The sequence below is a fragment of the Phacochoerus africanus genome, chromosome 6, assembly GCF_016906955.1.
Source record: "Phacochoerus africanus isolate WHEZ1 chromosome 6, ROS_Pafr_v1, whole genome shotgun sequence".
NCBI lineage: Eukaryota > Metazoa > Chordata > Mammalia > Artiodactyla > Suidae > Phacochoerus > Phacochoerus africanus.
Genome location: NC_062549.1, coordinates 6,813,020 through 6,835,516, shown reverse-complemented (window position 1 = coordinate 6,835,516; position 22,497 = coordinate 6,813,020).

The following is a 22,497-nucleotide window of genomic DNA, read 5'->3' as shown; positions in this document are numbered from 1 at the left end:
GGGGCTCCTGACATGGACAAACCCTCTGTTATTCTCTTCATTACACAAAACACTCGCTCTCTCTTTGTTAAGTTCAAGGCCAAGGGCAAAGCCTGAGAGATTTGTCCAGTAAACTTATAGCATTCCACGCTTCAATGGAGACGGTTTATCACTGACACAGACAGAGGAAGAGGAGCCGACCCTTCCAGCCCCACCGGTCCCCAGGTCCTTGTCCCAAACCCCAGAAGGAGAACGCCAAAGCCACAGGGGCCCGGTGACAATGCAGTGATGTTGTGGGACCCCCACCCCCACCCCCGCTGAATGTGTCTGTGTGGTTTTATCGCCCCTTGTACCCTTGAGGGGAGGGGTAAAGAGTCCCATATGTCATGAGAACTGGCGAGGTCATGAGAAACCATCTCCTGACAGCCTCCCGGGGGGATGGGAGCTGCGTGGAGGTGAAATTGTAGCGGCTCCTTATAAGCCCCCCATCCTCTCAGGTTCTTGAAGGATCACAAGGTGCTCGGCCAAGACTCAGACTGCCTGTTGTTTGAGGCTTTGTTGGCCTGGTTTATGGGGGGATTTGTAGGGTTACCAGGGCACAGGGAGGAGCCCACATTCCTTGGTATCACTTATTACAATTAGAGTTCATATCATTCACATTAGTGCCACACATGAGCTAGTGCCACGTGGCTCTTCCTATGAACGCTTCCTGCATTCGAGGCACTCTGCACATACCAATCATATATTGAAACTGAATTCATAACCCCCCTATGAGGTAGCAGGGTTTTTTTTCATCACACCCATGGCATATGGAAATTCCCAGGCCAGAGATTAAATCCGAGCAGCAGCTGCAACCTACATCACAGCTCCAGCAGCGCCAGATCCTTAACCCAATGTGCCACAGTGGGAACTCTGGTGGCATCCTTTTCTTAGGCTGATTTTTAAAAATTTTTAATTTTGGCAAAAAAAAGAATACACAGTGTACCGTCATAAGCTTTTTAGAGTGTACAATTCAGTAGTTGTAAGTCTAGTCCCATTGTGAGGCAATAATCCTCTAGAAGTTCTTCATTTTGCAGAATTAAAACCTTATACCCATTAAATAACAACTCCTCGATTCCCCTTCCCTAACCCCAGGAGACCATCATTCTACTTTCTGATTCTATGAGTTTGATTGCTTTAGATAGCTCATCTAAGTGAAATCAACAATATTTGTCATTTTTTATATGCCTTGGCATATTTCAGAATACATCCATGTTGTAGCATGAGACAAGAAACAAGATTCCTTTCCTTTCCCTTTTTTTTTTTTTTGGTGGCCGTGCCCATGGCGTGTTGAAGGTCCTGGGCTAAGGACTGAAAGAAGTGACCTGAGCCACAGCAGTGACCATGCCAAATCCTTAACCTGCTGAGCCATCAGGGAACCCCAAAATTTCCTTCCTTTTCAAGGAAGAATAATATGCCATCATCTATATATACCAGTTTGTTCATTCATCCATCCATTCAGAAGTAGGCACTGTTTTTAACCTCCATTTTTCAGCTGAGAACATTGAGTCAGAGGATAAGCAGGGAGTTCCCACTGTGGCTCAGTGAGTTAGTGATCTGACTTGTCTCTGTGGAGGTGTTCTTTGCATCCCCAGCCCTGTGCAGTGGGTTAAGGATCCCGTGCTGCTGCAGCTGTGGTGTAGGTTGCGGCGCCACCTCGGCTTCGATCCTTGGCCTGGGAACTTACAAGTGCCTTGGGGGTGGCCAAAAAAAGAAAACAACAAACAAACAAACAGCAAAGAACAGAGGATAAGTAATTTGCCCAAACCAGTAAGGGATGGAGCTGGATTTGAACCACAGAGACATTCATTTTGTCCATTTTTTTTTTTCAGCCTGAGTTTCCCTGGAGCTAGAAGAATATACGGCACATACACAGACTTCAGTAAACATCAGAGACTCGAATTGAAGCCTAAGGCCAACATGAACCAGATTTAGGACTGGTGGCGGTAGGTCGTGGAGGAGTTGGAGGGTCAAGGGTAGCTCCTTGCCTTCTCACCTGGTGACTGGGGCGTTGGCAGTGCCATCAGTGGAGGTAGGGTGTCGGGAGGAAGGACAGATCTGGGGGGCAGGCAGGGAACTCAGTGTAAGGCACCTTGATTTAAAGGTGTCTGTGGACCACCCGTGTGGAGACGTTCAGAGACTCACTGAGTAAAGAAAGAAAAATGAGACACAATTTTCTCCCTTCAGGATGCTCACAGAAGTAGCGGAGATACAATCACAATTCAACGATGCAATAATCCTGGGCAGAGAAGGAGAGAAATGATGAGAACAGGGGGAACAAGCCTCACCTTTTGTATCATCTTTTATCATCCTACCTGACGCGCTCTCTCAGTGTTGGGGAGGAAGTGGAATCATTGATCAGACTTTGGGAAGCTATTCTCCTCTTGACACTTAAGCAGTGGAACTGAATGTATTCTGGTTAATAGCTCTTCCCAATTGTTCTCTCAATTAGCTGCCATTTCAGTGCTCTTTCCTACTGGATTTCCTTAAATTTTTTGACTGGCGTCTCCCTGTAATAACCTGCTTTCCTTAATTAGCTTAAGATGCTCGTCTCCACTTCCTGGTTAATGTAGTCAGGGGTCCAGTTCAGGTGGACGCGAGGGAGGACTCAAGGTGTGTCTTGAGACAGATTCAAATGGTCCTTTAGGGACCCATGAGTAGGCGGCAGTTGTCACAAGAGATTCCAAGCTCCTAGAGAGACCTTTGAGGACACACACTTCTGAAATGAGGGTGAAGGCTGCAGTGGCATCTTTCCTGCATCTCTCACTTCTGACCCTATCCTCCTCCATGCTTCTCCAGGGAGGTCGGTTTTTGTAACGGAGATTTTGAAATTGGGAGAGGATGGGGAAAGGCTGAAATGGAAGGCTTTGGGGTATCACGGACTGTTCCTGTGAACCAGGCTTGGGGAACCCATATTTAGGACTCTGCGTTGGCTCCTGTTCTCTGGAAAGATGGCAAATTACCGCAGGCCTGATGGGTATTCTGCTTTCCCCACCACTGTCCCACCCATCCGCTCATAGATGGTGATGGCGCTTCCACTAATGGACACGGGTCCCATATCGGTTACCCTGCAACTCTGTGGGGTCTAAACTGTTACATGTCTCATTTTATTGAATGAGAACTTGGATGCTCACCATGATGAGACTTTGCCGCGATTGTCCAGCTGATAGCAGCAGAATCAGAACCGGTTCCTAGATTTCTTGATTCTTGGGCCAAAGCTTGTTGCAACCACACCACAGTCCTTGGGTTGGGCAGGGGGCTATTGACAAAGCCCTTCACCCCCTGCATGCCTTCATTTTCTTCTTCCTTTTCCTTAGTGGCTTATCAACTTACAGATAGGTCAAGTGTCTGACTCTTAGTGTGGGGCATGGACCACGGGAATCCCTTCCCATGCCCTCACAAACATCCACCTGCCACCAAGGCTTGCCTGAAACATGGGTAGGTCACAATAACACTGCATGATGCCTGGGAGGCCTAAGGCATATTTGCTTGATGCCCCGATAGCCGGGTGGGAAGGGGGGAGAGGGAGAACACTGGGAAGGAAGTCAGAAAACCCATGCCCCAGGCTTGCTTCCTCCTTGTTGTAACTCTATTTGTAAGCCGGCTGATCTCCCTGGGGCTCAGTGTCCTTGTCTGTCAATTAGGAGAGCCACCCTGCCCGTCCCTATGAGGCCAGTGAAAGAACCGGGTGATGTGTCAGGCTCTATACAACTCTAAAGCTGTCCTGTAATTATCCTAGAGGCACTTGAACTTCAAACCTGATATAATCGCTTCTCTCTATATATATGAAATATGATGAGACCCTTGCTCAGTTCTTCCTCCCACTAGGGAATAGCAGTTATTTTTTTTGGGGGGGGGGGCATTTGGTTTGGTTTTTAATCACGCACAGGTGTTGTAACATTCTGGCAGAATGGAGGCTCTCTAGATGCCCCTTCACAATCTCTGCTTGTAGAGACAGAGATAAGATTATTTACACCCCATTCCATTATTCACAGCCTCTTGGAATGTAGTGTTAAATAATTCAGAGACCATACAAGCTTGGGGATTGATGGTGAGGCTGATGGTTTTTGCAGATACAGCATGCTGTGGCTGTAGCTAAGTACGGATTCTGGTACAAGTGCATGTGGGAACAATGACTGGGTACCACGTAGGAGTCAGGACTTTGGAGAAGGGGCTTGTCCCTGGTTTGGAAATGCCTCCAGATCACAGGGTTGGGCAGCCTTGTCTTGGTATGAAACGCCACCTTTTCCTCTAAAGCTCCTTGAGGGGCAGTCGTATTAGAATGATCTGCCACACCTGGCATAGGTCCAGCCCCATAATAAGTGCCTGATGAATTAAATTAATTGATTCATTCATTCGTTCCAACCCACATGCCGCTTAGCTGTCCAACTCTACCCCTGCATTTGAGTTCCAGTCCACACTGCTGGCTCTGAAACCTTCTCCTGCCCGGCCCTCAGCTTTCCGGCTGTCCAGACTCTCCTCTGGCTTCCAGTGCCCTGGTCCACTCTCTCATCAGACCTGGAATTGGCTCTTGATCTCAGAGCTGCCTGCAGCTCTGGACAGGAGGCCCTGCTTCTCTGTCAGTCTCCTGGCACCATGGGACCTTCCATGGCCAGGAGGGTTCAGACAAACATCCCTGGTGACCTCCCAAAGGAAAAGGTAGGTGGAGTCTTAGTTAATGGCCTAGAATGTAAGTAATTTGGGGCGCAATAATCAGCACGCTCAGGTTGCAAGCGGAGGACACCCAGTGATGGAGCGGGGTCCCAGATGAATGTGTGAGGCATGGGAACTCCCCGCCCAGGGGAGCAGGACCACAGCACTGTTGGGTGCGTGTGAGTTGGGCAGGCCTGCAGCTTCCTGGAGCCACAAGGAATTTGAGCATCATGGTTGGGATGAAGGCACAACGGGGAGGGACAAACCCATAGGAATCAGGATGAAAGGCAAGAAGTAGGTTCTGACAGCAACAGATGAGATGGAGCTTTGAAGGAGGAGCTTAGAAGGAGGTGGAAGGAGACACCCTCTGAGGCTGGTCAGGTGGGAAGAGGGGCCTTTCAGAGGGAGTGGCTGCCTGGCTGACATGGGAGGAGGGACCACTTTGGACAGAGAGCGGGTATGGGTTGAGGGGCTGGACATAGGAGAAGGGAAGCCATTTCCTGAGATGGGAGAGGATGCTTAGGGGAAGAGGAAGGAGGCTGGGGGTCCAGCTATTGATGGTATAGAATTTGCAGAGAGCAAATTCCCCAGGGAGAAGCATGATTTCTGGGTCAGGAAATGCTTGTCGAGATGGGCAGTCAGGCTTCCGAGGGGCAGGCGGGGAAGCAAACCCTGTTTAACGGCACCTCACATGTTTACGGAGCTCCTAAGATATTTCCAGCACTGGACACAGGCTCTCTCTTTTCCTCCTCAGCACATCATGCTGTGGACAACATATTGCTCTCCCCCATTTTGCAGATGAAGTAATGGAGGCTCAGAGAGGCTAATTAACATCACCAAGGTCACACAGCTGAAAGTGACTGAGCTGGGATGCTAGTCCTAGTCTTTCTATTTTGTTCGTGGTAAGAGAGGTGGACACATCGTTACCATGATTTATCATCAACGTTTCAGCTTCCCCGTGGCCCAGCTTCTGAATGATAATAATCACGGACATGATAAGAGCCTGAATCACTCTTGCCTGGAAGGCTTTCCTCTGCCTGTCATCTGCTTGTTCCATCAGCTTCTGATCTTTATGCCATTCATTACCGCGGGACCATTGGTGTAGATACTATCCTGCTGGCAGGTGAAAATCAAATTGACCAATGAGGCCCAGGGCCCCATAGGAAGTTGGTTCCCCAAGGGTGGCTGGAACCAGATTTCTTCTGTATTATTATATTTTTTGTCTTTTTAGGGCCGCATCTGTGGCATATGGAAGTTCCCAAGCTAGGGGTCGAAATCGGAGCTGCAGCTGCCAGCCTACACCACAGCCACGTCTGCGACCTACACTGCAGCTCAAGGCAATGATGGGTCCTTAACCCACTGAGTGAGGCCAGAGATTGAACCTGGGTGCTCATGGATGCCAGTCGGGTTTGTTATTGCTGAGCCATGACAGCAACTTCTCTTCTGTATTTTTTATGCAGGCCTCTTTCCTGCTCACTCTGCTTCTCGTGCATTTTTGGGTTTATGACACTAACAAGAGATGGGTTAAAAGAGTGACTCAGTGACTGGGTGTAGCCCGATACCGCTCCAAGCTCAGGACTTGCTGTGTGGGCTGGCGCTGTCATTTTCACTCATGGACACACGGGACAGGAAAGACCACACGTTGAAAACCTCCTCTATGACAGATTTGCACGGGATCTCATTTAGTTCTCCAAAAACAAGCAAAAAAAAAAACAAAAACAAAAAAACATGAACAAAGTTTAGAGGTAGATCTTGCTAATGTACCCATTTGATAGATGAGGAAAAGTGTGCCCAGTAAATGGTAGCCCCTGATCTTGTCTGAATCCCAAGACTCTCCTCTTTGCACAGCCTCCCATCCTGACTGCGCTTCTTCCAAAATGCTCCCAGGCACAGGATGTAGTCCTGCTTTCCACACCCTGGGGAAGAATTGGAAATGTCCCCTCCCGGCTGGAAAAATTATGCTTCCTCTGACAGAATACTTAGCACATTGATCGTCGTGGTTGATTTCATCGCTTTTCTCTCTGGCTAGACTGTAGATTCTGCGAGGCAGGGCCAGGTTCATTTTGCTGACCACGAATTCTATGTGTCTGGCACATTATGGGTCCCCAATAAATATGTGTTGAATGGATAAATCCCATTTTATAGCCGAGGGCTCTTCATGCCTGAGATGTGAATAAAGGGCAAAGCTGGGATTCAAAGTCACTCTCTGCTTCTGAGGTGGTCCACTTCCCACTTTTAAGAGATGTAGAGATGAGTGGCATCGGTGTGTGGAAGAAGGGAGGGCAAGGCCAAGGTTGGGAATAAATCATTACATTGAAACATCCCTGGGAGACTGTGTATCATTTGGTGTCTGAGGGTGGCTCTAATAAGGTGACAAATAGAATTTCCCCCAGTGCTGCTGTGCTGGTTGACATGTCATCCCCAGGCCTGGGCGCAGGGAAGAAGGGACAGCCAGCGATCGGAGATGCCCTGGGACCAGGACCATCCGACGCCCATTTGCCTACGCTCTTGCTGTCCATAGAGAAGGCAGGCTGCGAGGGTTTGTGGGAAACTGGTCACCTTGGGCCCCACCTGGAGCAGAAAGAGCCAGGATGCTGGAGATGAAGATTCAGCCCCCGATTCGGACCCTGCCTTGTGTTCTCTGTGCCTTGTGTGTCTAGTTATTAACCGCGTGCATCACATGGGCACGTGTGCGTGGTGAGGGGTGTGGCCCTTGGAGCCAGACTGCCTGGGTCTGGATCCTATCCCTCCCGCTTTGTGACCTGGGACAGGTAACTCATGGCCTGCTGCCTTGGACTCCGGTCTGCAAAATGGGGATAGGAAGGATTTCCTCTGCACAGGCCTGATAGGAAGATTAAATTATAAATGCAAAATACTCGCCCAAGTGTCTGGCTCTTTATAAGTCCTGGCTTCCTCGTACAATCTACAGTCTAGCAAGAAAGAAAAGCAATGAAATCAGGGCTTTGGGCTGATTTAAGGATCAAATGAAATGATGAGATGAAAACTCTACAGACAAATCCCAGGTGCTACACTCCACCTCATGCCCCAGAGGGCCCTGTGTCATCCATCACATGGGGTCCCTGAAGGATTTTTCACACCGGTGACCACATAGTACTTGTCTTCGCATCACGACAACCTACTACCTTGTCTTTCTGGCAAATTCCTACTCCTCCTTCAATGTCCATAAATGTCACCTCCTCCATGCAGCCTTCCTTGACTTTCCCAGGTGCTGCTAGTTGTTCCATCCTCTGCTTCCACAGACCTTGGGAGAGATGTTCAGACTCACCTGGTTCTGTGATGAGCGGATTTGGTGTCAGCTTCTCCACCCCTGGGCTCTCAGCTCAGACGATGCAGTTCCTTGAGGGCCTGCCAGTCAATCCTGCTCAACGCTGGACCCAGCACAGGGGCTGGTACATGGACGGTCTGACATCTATCTGTGCTGTCTTGAACCAAAGGTCTGGTGATTGATAGGAGACAAGAAGTCATTTGTGAGATCTGAAAGGGATCATCTGATCTTCTGCAGGCCTTGATATAGAATGATAACTGGGCTATGAATAGAGAGATTTAACTTACTTGTTTTCTTCGATTTTTTAAAAAAACTTTTAATAATGGAAGAAAAACCACCAACGGGCTGTACGGATGTACATGATTTTTTTTCCTCCAAGAATTTGTTTTCTGCCTCATTAATACAAACTCTCCCACACATTGCAAGATAAATCTCTTCCTCTCCTTTGCTTAGAAGGACAGTTAAGGAATGGCTTGTGCTTTATTTCTTCATGGGCGTGGAGTAGATAATTGCTCAAAGCTGAATTTTGGACTGCTAATAATGCAATCAGGGTCCTGGGTGTAATTGTTTTTGCATAACCTGATGCCTTTTATTCTCCAAGGTTCTGACTTCTGGAGCTGGTTCTCTTGGCAACAGCTTATCTTACTGGGGTGAAAGAAGTAGAGCCCTTTGGGGGTATTCTTTGCTCAACAGATAAGAGGTAATACCTGAGAAAATAGAGATGCAATGGTTGGTATTATTAGAATAATGATCCAGACTTTATGAATATGCAGATGCATCAGTGTCTGAAAGAGAGCGGAATCGCTCTGAACTTTGATGTGAGCCCAGTGTTTCCTTACTCTCACTGCTTCCCTCATGGTCAGGAAACCAGGCAGCCAATCACCTCTTTTGTGCCTTGGACTCTGGCCAAATGACCCTGCCAGGGTGGGGGGTGGGGGGCAGGGGATCCAAGTTTTGTGACTCTGTGTTGAATTTGCAAAATCTTTCTTTTCCAGTCCACTCCAGAGAATCAAAGGAGAAGCAGCAAGGTGCTATGGAAGTGCCCAGAACCAGCGGACAGGACCCTTGGATTCTGGTCCTGGTGGTGACAGGCCACTCCAGTGGCCTCACAGCACCTCGGTGTCCTTGCCTGGGGTGAGAGGGAGATGGGTTAGCCTCAAAGGTCATGAACCATTGGCCCAGCGGACAAATTTAGCCTTCAGGAAGATCTATTTGGCCTATATAATCCCTAAATTCATTTGAATTAATTATTAGCCTTTAAAACTCAGAATAGGTTTTATAAAAAAGATAAATTTCTGGAGTTCCCCTTGTGGCTCAGCAATAACGGACCCGACTAGGATTTGTGAGGACTTGGGTTTAATCCCTGGCCCTGCTCAGTGGGTTAAGGATCCAGCATTGCCATGAACTGTGGTGTAGTCCAAAGACACAGCTTGGATCTTGCGTTGCTGTGGCTGTGGTGTAGGCTGACAGCTATAGCTCCAATTCAACTCCTAGCCTGAGCACTTCCATATGCAGCGGGTGCAGCCATAAAATGATAAATAAATACATACATACATACATACATAAATAGATTTATTTCTGCCTTCCATTGACAATGGGGGAAATCTAGAATTCCTGAGCCCACATTTCTGCACCAAGCTGGAATTCGGCATTTCTTTTGATGAGAATCCTTAGTTCACCACAATCCGAGCTACTGCTGTTACATAACGCAAAGTTTATTTCACTCATTTTATTATCTTCCCAGCTCCTAGAGGCATTTATGTTTGTAGCCCCTGGACTAGGGAATTTTGAATTTCTCATTTGCATTTGTCACGATCCGGCTCAGACACACAGAAAGATACTATTTTGTCCTTATTTGAATATCAGTTCCCGTTTTACGGATGCAGAAATGGGGCCTCCGCACAGTCAGTGACCGCTTCCTTGGTCCTGAGGGTTATATGTGGTGGACTCCGTGGAGACGGTGGGGTTCCTGGCTCCTAGTCCCATGGTCGTCTCTAAGAGTTGAATTTCCATTCATACACGGAAGCTCAGTGGTCTTGTACTTTCCGGCAAGACCATCAGAGGGCCTGGATGTTCAGAGCTATAATCAAAGGGCCTTTAAAATCCACGTGAAATGAGCCCGAGTTATCACTTAGCAAAGCATTCGAGGGATGAAGCCGCTGACTCAGATCGATTTTGAATCTGAGGATAATCCCAACCGCTTTGGATAACGCAGGAACAATAGCAATGCCTTAAACTCTGTACACCCGGCCGTTTCATAGGGCTTTCACTCCTGATTTGAAAAGTGTAGAGAAGGAGGACTTCTCGAGGTAGACGGGGCAAAACAGCCTGGAACACTCTGCTTCCCGACTTTGTGAATTGTGTGTGAATACGACGGCCACTTTGTAGCTCCATAACTTTGCCCTCTCAGTCTGTAACAAAAGGATGCCGACAGCCACTCCCTACCTCATGCTGAATGTGCAGTGACGTACGACATGTGTGTCACATGCTTTGTACTGTGTGTGGCCAATATTGAGACATTGCCTCCGTGGGGGATGTTATTTCCATGTACACTTGTAGAGGTGACATTTATGGAAGGTTACATGGCTAAGAAATGTTCGAATTCTGTTTAATTTCAAACCATATCACATTTGCCACCACCTCCCAGTGGCTCCTCCTCCTCTTGTCTCTGTACTCTCTTTCCTTTACTAAATTCTGAGTCAGCTCAGCCGTGAGCCTCAGTGTCCCTCCTGCAAAATGAAAGGACTGGACCCGATGAACTTATGGGCCTCTCCCAACCCTGAGATTCTATGATCTGACGAATGAGTGGAAAGGAAAAGGATAATATTCAAAAGATACAAATACATGGAGTTCCCACTGTGGCTCAGCAGGTTAAGAACCCGACTGGTATCCTTGAGGATGTGGGTCTGATCCCTGGCCTCGGTCAGTGGTTTAAGGATTCGGTGTTGTCGCAAGCTGTGGCAAAATATGCAGATGTGGCTCAGATCCTCTGTGGCTGTGGCTATGGCATAGGCCAACAGCTGCAGCTCCCATTTAATCCTGAGCCTGGGAACTTCCATATGCCACAGGGGCAGCCCTAAAAAGAAAAAAGCAAAAAACAGAAAACCAAAAATAAAATAAAATAAAATAAAATCCCCCCCCCCCCAACAACAACAAAAGGACTTCATACATTGTTAACATGGGGAAAGAAAAAAAAAATACAAAGACAAGCCTTAACTCTATTGTGGTTCATTGCTTAAATAAGATCAGATAATTAATTAGCTGGAGTAAAAAGAAACTAGTTTTTCCCCTTACACTGTATTTTCATTTTCTCTCTCTGCCCCCCTGGAAAGTTCATTTGTACAGGACAAACACGGGGGCCTCATCAGAAGTCCTCCCCTTCTGTGGCCCCAGTTTTGATTCAGAAAATGGTTCTGACACACTGCTGTTGATGAAGATAAGCCCAGGGTCACAGGAACAAAAGCTGAGCTCCCTCAGCCAGCAGGAGACAAAAGGGGAGTGACTAGAAAAGGGAATTTGAACACAGCCTCCGATTTTTAAAATTAGTCGTGAGATCCATTCTTTCTTCTTTTTCCAGGGCCATTATTACAGGGGCAGCAACCAACAGTCCTCAGTGACTTCCTCTTGCTTCTTTGTCTTTGTTTGCAGGGGACACAGCCAGGTTAGATGATCCCAATTTTGGAGGTAACATCCCAAGTGTCATAGTCAGGGGCTGATCAAATGTCCTCCTCTTGGCTCCATCAGACCCAATGAAGAGGTTGACCTTGGCCTGTCAAGGTCATCGAGCTTCATCACAGCTTATTCGATCTGCTGTTTGTTGGCTTGGATGTTGGCAACGGACACGAGCAGGTGGTTATTCTTTGATCTTGGGACCAACTCCATCGTCACGGGAGTTTGATGCTAGAATGAATAACAGTTAAGTCTTTTCCCCCTGCTGGTGCTCTTATAGAGCTGGGTGGCCATGAGAGCTGCCAGGTCTTATCTGCTAGAATGTGGGTCTTTCTTTTTTTTTTTTTTTGTCTTTTTGTTGTTGTTGTTGTTGTTGTTGCTATTTCTTGGGCCGCTCCCGCGGCATATGGAGGTTCCCAGGCTAGGGGTTGAATCGGAGCTGTAGCCACCGGCCTACGCCAGAGCCACAGCAATGCGGGATCCGAGCCGCGTCTGCAACCTACACCACAGCTCACGGCAATGCCGGATCATTAACCCACTGAGCAAGGGCAGGGACCGAACCCGCAACCTCATGGTTCCTAGTCGGATTCGTTAACCACTGCGCCATGACCGGAACTCCGGGTCTTTCTTTTTACTTCTTCATTTTTTTTTCTTAGGGCCACACCCGAGGCATATAGAAGTTCCCAGTTTAGGGGTTGAATCACAGCTGCAGCTTCTGGCCTCTGCCACATCCACGCAACACCAGACTCAAGCCTCTTATGAGAACTACCTCATGGCTCAAGGCAATGACAGATCCTTAACCCAATGAGTGAGGCCAGGGATCGAACTCACATCCTCATGGATACTAGTCAGGTTCATTACCGCTGAGCCACAGTGGAAACTCCTTTTTTTTTTTTTTTTTTGAGTGGACACCTTTCATCATTCCTTTCTCGGCCATCAGAGCCTTTGCTTTGGCTTCCGTTTTGGGAGCAAAGATTTGTCTCTGCTCCGTCTTGATGAAAGTGACTTTTCCTCTTAAAAATAACTTCCTTTTTTTTTCCCAAATAAAAATAAGTCAAAGAAGTAAAAGAAAAATAAATAAATGATATGATGTTTGTGGTAGAAATTTTAAAGCTGAAAGTTAAAAAAAACTTTGTAGGCCTACCACTAGCTCTACACGCGGTTATATTTATAATATATATTGTGTATTAGTGTGTGTGTATTCTTCCAATTTTTTCGCTATAATGAATATGTATGTATCTATCCTGCCGAAGATACAGATTTGTATCTAGATCTTTCACTTTATGTGTGAGCATTTCTCCCACGTTGTTGTATATTTTTAAAAACGACTTTGACGCTTTTGATCTTTCATGCTTGGACTTGCTGCTCTGTACTCAATTTTTCGTCTCACTTTTGGGTTTTTTGCAGTTTTTTTGCCATCGTAGACGATGCTACCGCATATATCTTTGTGGGTTTCTCTTGGCGCGTGTCTCGGACGGTTTGAATTGGCAGGCACGTCTCAAGACGTCTGAAGCGTGGGACTGAGTGTCCCGTTTGCTTAAACCCCGATCCTGACAACCTCCTGGACTCTATCCCTCCCTGATGTCCTGCCCTCAGGAGAAATCCCAAGCTCCTGGGCGAGTGTTGAAGGCCTGCAGGATGCGGTCCCTTCCAAAGCATCCAGACCCGGCCCCACGGTGTCCCGCATCTAGTTCACAACTTCATCAGTTTACACTGCCTGCCGAGTTGGCCTGCCCCATGCGGCTTCAGGCCTGCTTGCCTAGGCTTAGCGCTTCCAAAACTCCAGGTACTCACTGTCGCCTTCACGGCTTTGCCACATCCACGTACCACCTGTGCCTTTATTTTATTTATTTATTTTGCTTTTTAGGGCCACACCCACTGCGTATGGAATTTCTCAGGCCAGGAGTCAAATCAGAGTCGCAACCGCCAGCCACAGCCACAGCCACAGCAACATGGGTTCTGAGCTGCATCTTCGACCTACACTGCAGCTCATGGCAACGCCAGATCCTTAACCCACTGGGCAGTGCCAGGGATCGAATCTGTGTCCTCATCAATCCCAGTTGGGTTGGTTACCACTGAGCCATGATGGGAACTCCCATTAATATTTATTTTTAAGATGAACTGTTACTTAAAAAGTAGGAATTAACTTAATTACATTAGGTGCAAAAGCATGGGTTTAATGTACCGAACATATGTATGTGTGCCTGTGTGTGCATATGTGTAATTCTTTTTTGTTTGTTTGTTTGTTTGCTTTTTAGGGCCACACCTGCAACATTTGGAGGTTACCAGGCTGGGGTAGGATTGGAGCTATAGCTGCGGCCTATATCATAGCCACAGCAATGCAGGAGCTGCATCACTGATCTATCCCGAAGCTCATGGGCAGTGCCGGCTCCTTAATCCACTAATCAAAGCGAGGGATGGAACTCGCATCCTCATGGATACCAGTTGGGTTCATTACCGATGAGCCACAGTGGGAACTCCAGTATAATTCTTTTCTAATTCTCGTGAAAAAAGTTGATAACTGTTGAAGTAAAACGTATTCTCCCCACATCACAGAAATTCTCTTCTGTGGAGGTCCATATTCTCTGTTTGGGGAAACACTACATTAGACTTATCTTCCTGGAATATTATCCCCTCTTTCCTAATAGACAAACTCCTATTCATCTGCTGAGCCCTAGGAAGGCTGCCCTGACCCTGAGTCTGAGTCAGGGCCATCTTTCCCTGGAGTCCTTCAGTACCTGGTGCTTTTTTTCATCTTAGCACCCAGCACACAGAATTGTAATTGCCTACTTGCTTATAATTTTTATCCTTAAATAAGCATGTGTTGAGGTTCTTTATGTGCCAGGCTCCACGTGAGGATGTAGTGATGGCAAAAGAATAATTGCCGCCCTTGGGGAGCTGGTTGCCTGGAACTGTTTCTGCTTTGGCCATGGGAACCCAGAAAAAGGCTACCAGTTCACTCGGGCATGGGCAGGTTGAAGACAGGGTGAGGGAAGACTTCCACGTGGAGGCAACCCTGAGCTGAATTTGAAGGAAGACTAGGTTAGAAAATCTCTATTTTAACACTGGGGAAGGCAGCAAAGAAGAAATGGACAAATCAGAGCCAAGTTTGAATTTGGGCTCTGCTTCTATTCAAACTCCTCGTTAGATCATTTTTTTTCTCCCCAAATTCTAGTTGCTTTACCCAGAATATGGAAATCACAATAGTACTTACAACACAAAGCCTATCCATTCACTTATTCATTTATTCATTCATTCAACAAATGCTAAGTGAAGAAGGTGATAATTACCTCCAAAAGGATAGAGGATTACATATTAAAAAGGAAAACGTATTTTTTTTTTTAAAAGAGCTTAGCTAGATGTCAGATGCCTTAATTTCTCTCCACTAAGTCATTTTCCCTATATTTGGTCTTTGGATGTTTTTCCTTCTTTGGTCCCAGCCTCTCCTTGTGTGATGTCATCTACTCCGTGGCATGTGCTGGGCCTGCTTTGCTGGAGGGACGGCCTGCATCACCGTGTGATAGGACCTGTCTCCCCTGCGATGCAAAGGCTTGCATTCACCACTCACTGGTCACTTTCCCTGAGGTTCCCCAACCCAGGATGTTCCCAACTTAACTCCTTATCTCCTCCATCGGCTTCATCTCTTCCTCCTCCCACGCTTGCTCCTTCTTTCAGAGACAAGGGCCAGCGAGTCTCCCAGAGCCAGAAACTCTTCCTGGAAAACCTTCCACAGTTAAGAGTTACCTTCCCTGCTAGGAGGAGCTCCTCCAATGCTTCACCCAGAGGGGATGGAAGACAGGGGCCGACTACACTTTCAAGTTTATCTCATACAGTTCTTGTCACAATCGATATCTGTTGAATTGAATGAGTATAAACCAATGGTGAGAATTTCATGCACCATAATTGGATTCGAGGGAAGCTATTTTGGGGGAGAGAGGGAGTTATTGATCTCTCTGAAATCACATCACTTAGACGACTATGCATTTTATCATTCTGAAGCTGGGGCTTCATAGACAATGAGATTGACTCAAAATTGATTGATCGATCACTTGATTGATTGGTTCTTTCATGAGGCAGGCACATTTTGAATACCCCACTAAGGATCAGAGAGTTTTCTAGGTTCTGGCGACACTGAACTGAACAGAATATGATCCCGAAGGTCTCATTATCTGTTCGGAGGGAAGACTTGAGAAATATATGTAATTAATTGTGTGCTCTGATGACGGCTGGACAAAACACCGCGCACAGGGGCCAGTGGGCCAGGCTCTGCCTCTGAGAATCAGGGTGAGCTTTACGGAGGTGGTAATAGTGGTTTGGGGCTTTTACGGGAAGGAAGAGTTTGCCAGTTGGAGAAAGAAATGGGGGTGGAGGAGGAAAAGGAAATCCTTGACGGGGGAACAGCACGTGTAGAACATGGAAGTGAGAAAAGATGGGGCGTTTGGGCCCCGGTGAGAACTTCTCTGCATACGACGACAGCGGCGGCAGGGAGGATTAGTGATGGGGCCAAGGAGGCCCATTGGGACCACACGTCCGTCGTAGCTGTCCCGTTGGGCAGTTCTCACTGCCAGCCTGCATCAGTTACCTGAACACCGTCTAGACAGGTGGACTCCTGGGCACCTGCCCCTCTCCAGACCCAAGGCGTCGCAGTCATTGTGCTGGCACCCAGGGTCACGAGGTGGAAATCCTCCAGGGGTGTGAATAATGCATAGACAGAGTGGAGGTTCAGTGAGCAAGGTCAGCGACCTGTCCACGGTGGCACAGAAAGTGGCAGAGGCAGATTTCCCACTCAGGTCCCTTGGGTGATTATTAGAAACCCGGAGGTCCAGGCCTGCTGCCTGCTGGACTCCGCAAACTGTCACAAATCCTGATTTTCTTGGAAAGGCAGCGACTTCCCTTGTCTGCCTCAAGCTAAGGGCTGCAGCTGAGTCCAGAAATTGGCATCCTCCCCAGCCTCATCGGTTCCTTAGATAATGACAAATTCCTTTTGCCTGCTCCCCATTATTTCATTGTAAATGAGAAAGTAATAAAGCGAAGCTGCAACTGGACTAATTAAATCAGCCGTTTCTAATCCCATCGACCCAGGGAAAGAGGGCTGGGGAGGGCTGGAAGGGAAAGAGGCTTACACATACATTTCTGTCTCAGTGTGGGGGCTGAGGAGCTCGAGAGAAATGGCACAGGATCTGGGACCTGGGCCCTGGGCCCTGCTGGGGGAGGGGCAGCACGCATGCTGTGGATGAGAGGGCATCTTCATATTTCTTTCCCCTCCACAGACAAAAAGACATTGTTTCCTTTATAGGACAAAGGCTGGGAGGAAAGGCTGGGGGTGTGAGAATCTCAGTCTTTGTTCTGGGGAAGGAGTGATGGGGTGGGATGTGAACTACCAGAACCAATGGTGGCAAAAATAAATATGTGCATAAATAAATAGGAATTTAGCAAGAGACCTGCCAAAAGTCCAGCCCATGTGGTTTTACAGACTGACGGAACCACACTGGACGGCATTGAGTTTAGAGGTATCTTTTTAACATATTTTTATCTATTTTTTATTAAATTTTTTTTCCTGTCTTTTTAGGGCTGTACCCACAGCCTATGGAGGTTCCCAGGGTGGAGCTGAATCAGCGATGCAGCTGTGGGTCTAGACCACAGCCACGACAACATGAGATCCAAGCCGAGTCTGCGACCCACGCCACAGCTCATGGCAATGCTGGACCCTTAACCCACTGAGCAGGGCCAGGGGTGGAACCTGAGTCCTCACGGATAGTAATAGGGTTCATTACTGCTGAGCCACAGTGGGAACTCCCAGAGGTATCTTTGCTGTTCTCTTCCACGGAAGGTCCGTTTTTCAGTTGTGTGGGCACCCAGGTCTTCCCCAGCTGTGGCCTCTGGTGTGACCTCCCTGGCCTTCCATTCGGAAGAGGTGGCAATGCCTTGATCCACGCCTTCATCCACACTGCACCCTGCCCCTCCTCCAGAGTGACTCAAAACGTGATCTGTGCACCACGGGCCCTGGGAAGCCTTGGGAACTTTGCGGGGAGTGTGAGCACTTGACCCCAGCATGTTTCTGCTGTGTCCGTCTCTGGGGCTCAGGATTTTAGCAAAAAACAATGGAAGCTTCTTAGCAACCTTGGGGTTTTAGAACTGATGCCCGCCCTGTCCTCTGTGTGTGTGAACTCCTGCTCATCCGTCCTTCGCAGATGTAGTGTGTTGAAATATGAACAGGCTCTGACTACTTCATGTTTGGAAATGGTCAATAGCATTTCTTGCTTCCTTATCAGCCTATCCTAAAATATTTTGTAGCCTCGCATATGAATAACAAAGTACTTTTCATCCAAGTGCTTTGTCTTATAGCTTCAAGAGCCGATTCTCTTCATTGTCCATGGCCCCGCTAGGAGAAATTCTCTCATTCTACAAGTCTCCTCCAAGTCTTCTCATCAATTTCCACCATGTTGCTTCTTTTTCCGACGCCAATGAATAGTTCAGAAAACCTTGCTGTTTGAAACCTAACCTTGTGATTTTGCCTATTTGGCAGAGCCTCTGAAGATGCATGTTCTGTGGTAGTTGCTAACTTTGCGGAGGCAAATCTTGAATGTCCAGGGCCGTGAGACCAGCTGGCCAGAGGGGGCGCTGAGCTGGTGAGCGAGGGACAGGCGTCTGGTGCCGCAGCTGGCCCTGTGGCATCTAGGCATGGCCATGCGATGATTAGGAAGAGCAGCTGCCAGTTCTCAAGTGTGTATTCCTGGCCAGACACTCTGTTCCCTGCTCCACATGCACGATCTCATGTATTCCTCGGAACGACCTTATGAAATAATATTTCGTTTTGCAAAGACTGTGCTAAGTCAAAGTACGAGGTAGCTTTCCCATGGTATCACAGGCAGAAAGGGCCAGAGCTGGGGTTTGAACCCCGCTGTTCTTCCCTTCAAAACCTGTGCTTCCCATTGCTCGAGAGTCTGCAGTGTTCTGTCTTTTCAGGCTCAGGAAGTGTCATGGGTAAGGTGACTGGATGTCACCGAATTCCTTTATTTAACAGATATTCCCTGAGCTCCTCCTGTGGGCCCGGCACTGTTATTACATGATCAGTGTTGTTTTACAACAGAGAACAAAAAGAACAACCAACCCCGTCCTCAAAGAGCTTTCGTTCAAGGGTGCAGAGGCAGGTCATAAACTATACAACAGACATAATCTGTGTTGGTTGGTGACAAGTGCTATGGGGAAAAATAAAGCAGAGAAAGGAAGGGACTACAGGGCAGGGCTGGTTGGGGGGAGTGGTTCAATTTTGAGTAAGGGGGATGGGTGACCCCCTGCCCTGAGAAGGCAACACGTGTGCAAAGGCTCAGAGGTGAGGGAGTGACCGTGCCCCAGGGAGGGTGTGACAGCAACAGGGGGGAGTGCCTAGGCCCTGGCATTGGCAGGGCAGTGTCTAGATTCTTGAAGGTCCACCAGGGTGCCAGTGTGGCTGGGGTGTGAGACCGAGGGGATGACGTAGGGGAGGAGCTCAGACAGACCACAGGGAGGGCAGCAGGCCATTTGAGGGACAGCCGCTTTCCCTCCGAGGGAGGCGGAAACCACAGGGAGGTTTGCAGCAGAAAAGTGGCTCCCTTCAACTGCTTTTTTTTTTTTTAAATCAATTGACTCCAGGGAGGCAAAGACGGGTAGAGGCAAGGAGTCATTGGAAAGATGGTGGCCTGGACCTGTGGTTTGGTGGGCTGGTGAGAGGAGGTCAGACTGTGGGTGCATTTTGAAGGCAGAGCCAATAGAATTTGACCCGCTGGATGCGGGATGCAATGCTGAGGTTATTTCAGTAAGAGAATGTACTTCGATAGCTTGTTAAGTGTTCTTCATGCTGTCTTAAAAGGATCATTCGAATCTAACAGGCGTCCCTTAGATATTTTGATTATCCTTTACTACATTTCGAGGAGGAAGTGATTTGCCACCACACATGTGGATATTAGCCAAGATCTTGGCTTGTAAGCCTCGCCTCCCACATGTCTAACGTGTGCGTGACTGTTACCTGGTCTGGACTTGTATCGGGGATGGAGACCAAGATGCTGCTGCTAGAATCTGAGAAACAGAAGTGGTAGCACATCTCTGAGGAGGTGAAAAGCCAGATACCACACTGGGAACCAGCTGAGGTGGTGACAGCAGCCTTCTGTGCTGGAAAAACCCGTTGTTCCAAGAAGAAGGTGCCTGTGGAGGGGGCGCGGGTCCCATCTTGGCCGCATAGATCTGCAGATATCTTTGAGTTTCAAAGCAGCAGATTGAAGAAGAGTCAAATGCCTCAGAACAATAAGGGCAGGGCTGGGGAGCCCACATTCTCTGATCTGCTGCCAAGTTGGCTGGAAGGAAATGTCTCTGAATGGGCACCATGGTTACCAATCTGCCAAGGGGCGGCCAGTGCGCAGAGTCCAGTGGGCCCAGGAAGAGTGGGGTCCTCCTCAGGTATCTACTATAGCATTTCCAAGCCTGATGAGCATTTCAATTCATCTCTGGTGGAAAGTGCTGTAGATTGAGTTGGAGACCCTGATTCTAAATCCCTGCTCTGCCACCTGCTAAGCTCAGAGATCTTGAACATACCATATAATCTCTTTAAACCTCTATTTTTCCACCTGTGGAATGGGGTAGTAGAATATATCACAGATCACCCATACTTAATGCCTCCTCCGGCAGGGGGAATACACTTGAGATCTTATGATTTGCCATGACCAATGAAGTTGTGCAAAAGTGACACCGATGCTTCTGCGTTGAAGCTTTAACGTCAGTGCATGGCTTGTCATGTTTTCTTTCCCTTGTCTCTGTGATTATGCAAGTACGGATCTGGATGGAGCCTCCTGGGTCCCAGGGGAATTACAATATGCATCCAGCGGTGATGGATAGGCAAGCAATTAACCTTTTCGTTTGTTGGTTTGCTTTAAACTTTTATAGTTTCTGGATTGTTTGTTACCATGGCATAACCTAACCTATACTGACTGATACAAATGGAAGGGCTAATCTCTCTTTGTGTATTACCGCACAGGATTGTCTTGAGGATTGAATGTAAAGTAAGTCTTCCCTCTCTCTGGAACTTTCTATTCCCTTCTCTGTACTGGGCTAACTCTTGTTTACTCTCTGCTGAAATGTTGCTTCCTCAGGGAGGCCCTACCTGACCTTCTCAATGAATTGGCTCCATCTGCTGTTAGAGCTTCTATCGAGCACCTTGCTTCCTCTTTTGTAACCTACATCTCACGATTATCTCTTCTTGAATCGCCTGTCACATCACTGTCTTTGAACCCTAAGAGGGCAAACCCTTGCCTGTCTAGTTCCTTGGCACCACCGTCTTGGACAGTTCTAGGCATAGAGTACGTGCTTAGAGATGAATACATGTGACAAATAGAGTAGCTGGCACAGTAATGGTGGCCTTCTTTTTCTCTTTCACCACCAAAGATTCCTTTATAATATTTCTCCTCTTCCTCAGGGGCTCCCTATTTAGAAAGATTTCTGTCTCCCACACAAGCTGCATTTATTACAAAGCAATTCATTTCCCCGTGTATTATTACGCAAAGGCACATGCAGCTACTGATAAGAGCTTCTGATCAGCAGGAGATAATCACCAAGACCACATCAATGGGTATAATTCCAGCCCCAGGCAAAGCAAACAGATGTTTGCATTTGTGTAGTTTTACAGAAGCCTTAACTAACAGTTGCCCCATCCAAAAGGACCTGGGGTATTGGTTTAACAAGAGGTCCTGGGGGGCACTTCTGAGACTGGTCAGGCAGGTCAGCCGTGTCAAGGACTCTGGCCCCTTCTCTCTTTTGCCTTTGCCATCCTTAGGCTTCTCCTCATGCTCATTGCCTCCTGGATTCCCAAGATGTCTTCAGCTGCTCCAGGAATGACGAGTACGCAGCAGGGTGAAGGGGTGGAGTTGCAAGCTCTGCTGTCTGTTGCTTTCCCCAGGAGATCAGTCTTCCTCAGATACTCCTCCTCAGATTTTGCTTTATGTTTACTTCATCACAATGGGCTTCCATGGCTATCTTTAGCTGTAAGGGATTCTAGGAGAATGAGCATCTGGTAAGAATCCTGAGAGTCATCCTAGGCCATCACCTGGGCCTGGCACATGGCCATCTTGGGAAAAATGTGGATCCATTAGCAAGAATTACCCACTGCTACAGTAGCAGGGGACAGTAGGAGAAGACCCATTCTGATTTTTAATAAGAACAAAGAATGTCAACTTTGGCAGTGATTCCCACCCCTGTCTAATCATCACAGTGTCTCGGAGAGAGGTATTTTTTTAAAACACAAATTCCAGGGCTTCATCTTTGAAAAGCCCAAACGGGACCTACAAATGCATGTTTGGTTTTTTTTTTTGTCTTTTTGCTATTTCTTTGGGCCGCTCCCGCGGCATATGGAGGTTCCCAGGCTAGGGGTCCAATCGGAGCTGTAGCCCCCAGCCTACACCAGAGCCACAGCAACGCGGGATCCGAGTCGCGTCTGCAACCTACACCACAGCTCATGGCAACGCCGGATCGTTAACCCACTGAGCGAGGGCAGGGACCGAACCCGCAACCTCATGGTTCCTAGTCGGATTTGTTAACCACTGTGCCACGACGGGAACTCCAAAATGCATGTTTTTACAAAGTTTTCTCCGGAGATTCTGAAAATAAGCCTGTGTTGCTATCACTCAGTGGACAGGATAGGATTTCTCAAAACAGCCTTTGGACATTTTTGAATTTGTTCGTTGGCTTTGCTTTCAAACAAGATGTGTGTTGGCACCAGGTGGATGGATGTAAGTCCCTGATGACCAGATGGAAGAAAAGGCCAAACTTCTCAGAAGCACCATTAACTATGGGAGGCATTTGCTTTATAATTGGAAAAAAATGTTATCTTCCTTTATTCAGGGAAC